Source organism: Pteropus vampyrus, unplaced genomic scaffold (genome assembly GCF_000151845.1).
Source record: "Pteropus vampyrus isolate Shadow unplaced genomic scaffold, Pvam_2.0 Scaffold159, whole genome shotgun sequence".
Lineage (NCBI taxonomy): Eukaryota > Metazoa > Chordata > Mammalia > Chiroptera > Pteropodidae > Pteropus > Pteropus vampyrus.
The window spans coordinates 2,040,516-2,046,581 of record NW_011888940.1 but is presented as its reverse complement, the minus strand read 5'-3'; the positions used below and the strand labels follow the sequence as shown (position 1 = coordinate 2,046,581).

At 38.6% G+C, this 6,066-nt stretch overlaps 1 protein-coding gene across 1 annotated transcript in view; it reads left to right on the top strand.

The window, feature by feature from the left end:
- Positions 1-6,066, top strand: part of SDCCAG8 (serologically defined colon cancer antigen 8) — a 206,094-nt gene that overhangs the window by 33,814 nt on the left and 166,214 nt on the right. The gene's annotated exons all lie outside the window — the stretch shown is intronic.

Here is a 6,066-nt window from a genome sequence, read left to right as displayed (position 1 = left end):
CTTTCTTTTTAGGAAAGAATTAGCTGAATATCAGAAAAATTGTGAAGATCTTAAAGAGCGACTCAGGCACAAAGAGTCACTTCTTGCCGCGAATATTTCTAACCGCGTTGGTGGTCTTTGTTTGAAATGTGCTCAGCATGAAGCTGTTCTTTCCCAAACCCACAGTAACGTTCACATACAGACCATCGAGAGACTGACTAAGTAAGTACATGCCTACATCTTTGGGGACATGGAAATTACCTTTAAAGGGACTTTGTGTTCTTTTATCCCCAGGCTAAATTACATGTGATTAATGGGAAGCTTCAAATAAAATGGATTTTAAAAGGTTCCTTCATGTAGTTTTCTCGAAGACAGAATAGGCAAGTTCTACTAACTGTGGGTAACATGCCACTTTGGACAAGTAATTTTCTCTCTCTTGGTTTCAGTCTCGAAGTGAGAAAAGTAAAGTGTATAATCTTTACACTCCTGCTCATTTCTATGGCTTTGTAATTGTAAATCTAGCACTGTGCTTAACAAAACTGAGTTCTAGAGGAATCCTTTAGGTTTTGCATGGATTCCTGCTGCAGTTTAGGTAGAGTGCATTATTATCGGGTCTTCGTCACGTGAAGAATATCATAAGCGCCTAGGAAGAAGTTCCCACTGTGTCCTGGTATTAATTAATATTCGAGGATTGACTAAGGACAAGTTACAAATGAGCATTTATGTAGTCGAAGCTTTCATCTGGGCTGAAACACTGCAGTTCTCTGTGTACATCTATTTTTGTTGTTTTCACTATTCCAGAGGAAGCTTTTTCCTGTGAAAATTTTATTCTGTGGAAGTTGAGAATTATTATTTAATATATTATCCAATGATGATTTATAGTCGTGTTCGCCCATGCCCCTGCTTTTCTCTGTGCTCAAGGCTGCCTCCCTCTTGTCTGCTCAGGCTCATTTAAATAGTCTGAATGTCGCTTCTTCCTTGAAGTATTCTTCCACCAGCCTTGCCCTGTTTTTTTCCTTCAATTGACTTACACTCCTTTCTTCTGTGATTCTATATTATATTCTGCAAACTTAGAAGCGGCAGCTATGTATTGTGTATCTTCCTATCTCTGGCTTCTAGCCGAGGACCTGTGGTAGACTCTCGTTAACGTTTGCAAGTTCACGTGAAAGGCATTTTGGCATTCCCCTTTTAACAGAGATCCTCCAGTTGGAACCTGCGTGGAGACTGAAAGACTGTGGTCATTTAAAGTCAGACCAGTTTTGTTCTACCAGTTTTGACCTTTGATCAAATCACTTTGCTTCTCTGAGTCTGGAGTCTTCAAGTGTTTGGAGGAATAATACCCACCTCTTGGCATTTTACTGGGCCAGCTTAGCCTGTGGCTAGGGCACCAGCTTTTGAGTCAAACATTCTAGTTCTACTGCGAACTTACTACGTAACCTCACAAAAGTTACTTAACGTCTGTGTCTCCATTTTACCATTTTTTAAATGGAGATAAAAGTACCTAATAGTGTTATTCTGAAGGGTCATGGAAAGAATACCTGTATAGTGCTTAAAACAGTTCCTGCCATCTAGTATTTGCTTGATACATGTTAAAATCCTCTGTGCCTCCCATAGTCTAAGAACAGTCAGACTATCTAGGAGCCACACATGACTAACCTGTTCTGTTGTTTCACAAAAACTGAATCTCTTTGGCATGGACCGACTAGTAGTTTTTATGATCTGGGCTGATGGTTCTGTTTTTGTTAAATATTATATTAATAACTAGCTATATTATTATTAAATTATCCATATAGGTTCAGTATAACTATACAATTTGTTAAATATGTTTTCAAATCTAACATGTAGTAAACATTTATTATATGCCAAGAAGCGCCAGGCAATTTAAAAATATAATCTCTTAAACATAGTAAAGCATTTGTGAGGTAAATGTTCTTACCCCCATTTTACGGACCATTTATATTTGAAAAAAAATGAATAGAACCATACCTCACAAAATAAATTCAAGATGGTTTACAATCCCAGATATAAATTAAATGTAAAGACTGGGGAAATATTTGCGTCTATTATAGCAAAAAATTGGTACAATGTATAAAGAATTTTTTTTTGAAATTAATAAAAAGGACAAACTGCTAGTTGCAAAGTGGATAAAAGAACAGGAATTTGTGAGCAATAAAAGAAGAAGATGTCAATACACGAGAAGGTATTCATTCTCATTCTGTTATTATTTAAGGAAATACAATTTTCAGTAAAACCAGCCCAATAGATTGGTGAAAATTTAAGAAGATCAATAGTCATGAGAATTGGCGAGGCCATGATCAGGGGATTATTTTCATACCCTGCCAGTGGAACTATAAATCGGTACTACTTTGGAGGGTAATTTAACACTATCCATTAATATATAAGTAGCACACACTTCAAAATTCTCGAGAACGTGTTTATGTACATATCGGGTCCTTTTTAGGGAATGGTTTTCGCAGCGTTATTTGTGATGGTGATGTGATACTGTGATGTGGGAAGTACATATTTTGTCTTCACCTCCAGTTTCTGGCATAGAGCTTCTAAAAGCCTTGTAATCTCCTAAGTGAGAAAAGCAATAGGAACATCTTTCATGGTAATATTTGGTTTCTGTCCCCTGTTCCTGAAATAGCTCCAGAATATAAAGATGAAAGAAATATCTTTTCTTAACAAGCCCCTCTCAACCATACCTGAATTTATGATGACTTTTGGAAACCACTAAGGATGGGGGACTGGTTGCCAGCGGAACTCTCCCTTTTAGCCTCTAAGGAGGGCAGATTGAGTTCAATCGTCTAAGGCCAGTGATTTAATCCATCATGCCTGTGGAACCTCCATAAAACCCCTGAGCTCTGGGGTTGGAGAGCTTCTGGGCTGAGGACCACATGGAGGTGCTGGGAGGGCAGCTCCATGCCCCTTCCCACATACCTTGCCCTACACATCATCTCTTCCATTTGGCTGTTCGTTAGTTGTATCTCTCATTGCAAATAGGGAACAGGAAGTAAGGCGCTTTCTTGAGTTCCGTGAGCTGTTCTAGCAAATTATCAAACCCGAGGAAGGGGTCATAGGAACCCCCTATTTATGGCCAGTTTGTCAGAGGTGCAAGTGACAACTTGGGACTTAAACTGGCATCTAAAGTGGGGGATATTCAGTCGTGTGAGACCGAGCCTTAATCTGTGGGTCTTTGCTGAGTCTAGGTAGTTAGTGACAAAATTGAATTAGTAGCTGCCAAGAATTAGAGAATTGCTTGGTGTGGGTAATCTACACATTTAGTGTCAGAAGTGTTGTGAGTACAGAAACCAACTGTAGAAGAAAACGAGGTTTTTCTTTTAGGTGTGAACAACCTAAATATCCTTCAAAGGAAAATAACTAAACTATGGTTTAGATAAACTATGAAATTGTATGCAACATAAAAAAAAAAAATGAAATAGATCTATATGTACTAATATGGAACTAAGTTCCAAAATATATTTTTGAAAGAGAAATAAAACAAGATGAGAAAGAGACACCTGGTATGAAACCATTTGTATTTTTTTAAAAGCTCATACACAACCATACTATATATTTTCTCTAGGTTCATGCATATGCATAGAAAAAGATTTGAAAGGATAAACACCCGTTATTTAACAGTGATTATCACTGAAGAGTTGGAAGAAGGCATTAGAAGTATGTCAAATGGGTCTTTAACCATGTTGGTAATTAATTTTACAAGGAGATGGTAATGAAAAAAATAATTTAAAGAAGAAAAAGCATATTTAATGCCACAGATAGAAAGAGGCACAGTTTAAAACTAGTCTAGCAAAGCCGACCAACAAAAAACAGGGTTTTTTCCCCTCCCTATTACATTGCCTTTCATATTGTTCTTGTAGATCATGAGAAAAATATTTTAAGAGGAAGCTACAGTGTTGACGTTGATTCCAAGTCTGGCAGTCATTTAGAAATTGGATTCTTGCTCAGTTATGTATTCCTTTGTATCTATTCTTAAATTTCAGCTCTTAGCCTCATAAAATAAACTTAAACCTTCTCAGTTCAATTTGCTGCTTTGTCAGCATATTATTGGCTCATGTTCTACTTTAATAACAGAATACAGTGGAAGGGTTCTGTTTTTATTGTCAAGGAAAATCTTTGTCTATACGATTCCCTTGGCCTAACCTGGTGTTCCACTTCTTTCAACTTACTAATGCAGAATGCTGAATATTGAGTTTTATGCTGACTTTGAAGCATGGCCAACACTTTTTAGGCTTGGATTTCTAGTTTTATGCGTAATTAGAAACCTGACTCCTCAATGAGCTGTATCATTGTATTTCCTGCATGACTTTAACATGAAATAAAAAAATTATGTCCCAAATATTATAAATTAAAAGAGTGTCCCGGCCTCTAATGGAAATGTGGTACTGTGACAGTAGCATTAAGCTCCTCCGCTGATCTTTTAGTGGCTCGCACATCGAGCACATGACACAAGAATGACTCGGGCACTTGGAAGGGCGAGAATCAAGCATGACTTGCAGACCGGACCACCCGTATGTTTGCAGCGTTTTGTTAGGACCTTAGGGACTTCTTGGAGAGTGTAGTTAACAACTTACTGATGACATAGGATATATTTTAAAAGTTGATTTGAAATCCTTGTGTTTCTGAACTTTTCTGCCTTTCACTTAGGCCTCCTTATGTCATGTAGTAGGTAAGAGCAACACTAACCTCTCTTTCTCGCTTTATGGATCAAAAATACCTTTGAATGGTAATCGAGATGGAACTGCTTTGTGTTAAATTCCTTCCTCTAGCTCCTAGTGTCTTGGAGAACTGTTAATGTACTTTTCAGAAAAGAGGAATGATTGCTATTGTACTATCCTGGGACGTCCATCCAGCTTGTGGTTTGGGGGTGGATCGTTGACAGTGTTGTGTGTAGTTGGCTTTGAAAGACTGGCAGGAACTTCTCAGAAACGAGGAACAAGAAAATGCTATAGTTGGCCTTTTAGACTTTCTTTTTTAAAAACAGTGATACTACTTATTAATGATGCTTAGAAATGCTTAAAACTGGTACTGTGGACTAACTGAGGAGTTAAAGTTAGCGCCTTTCTTAGGCATTCCATATTTAAGATGAAGCTCATACATATGTATCAGATGAAGTCTCTCTTTTCCTTATTTTCAACATTTGGCCAACATAATTCAGGGACTTTCTCAGTCTTTTTGGCTCTGATTGTTACACTAAGTTCCTTAATTGACCCCTGCTCATTAGTTAGTTCATCCCAGAAATGACACCCGTGCTCCTGACCTCACCCTCGGCCTCAGCTGCTCTTTCATCTGGACGATGGCATGTTGCAGGAATAACGCTGATTTGCTTGCTTTGTTTCAGAAAACTCCTTGATCCATGTATCAAGACGTTTCTGTAGTGTTTTTAAGCACTCACAGAACTTTTGCCGTGGAAGATGGTAATTTGAACGGCCCTCTCGTTCTCACACTGATGTGTCGTGTATGTTCAACTTCCCTCCTGCGAGGCTCACTCTGGGCTGGCCCTGGGGACGGGGACAGCAGTGACTGGTAGTTACCTCGAGTGGCTGGAATTGATTGTTTCTAGGGGCAGTCATGAGCGGTAGTGTGGGGCCGAAAAATAGGAGCAAAATCAAGAAGGTGACAGCCAGATGACATTAGGAATGGGGCAGGAAGCAAGGCCTTGTGCCGAGACAGGGCTATAATACCCAGACCTATTTTTTGTTTTATTTTTGTTTTTGTTTTGAGTGCTTGCTCAAATTTGGCATATGGGTTGGTTGAATTGAAACAAAACAAAACATAACAAGACAAAACTGAAAATGTAACGACTGAGTAGGTAATCCTAAATTGCCAAAATGGTTACCCTCACCTATAAGCGTATATACAACGTAGTCGGCCGTCCTGCGACCACCGCAAAGCACGTAGTTCATTCCTCTTACAGAAAACCGAAGTGTGTCAGTCCAGTGGCTACACAGATGTTTAGTCTGATCATTTTATGGTCTTACTGTTGAACGATGAGCCTAACAAGACATCAGTTTATCTTTGATAATTTTCTGTGGTTCAGTAGTCCGAGGTTGGTGAGTTAATATT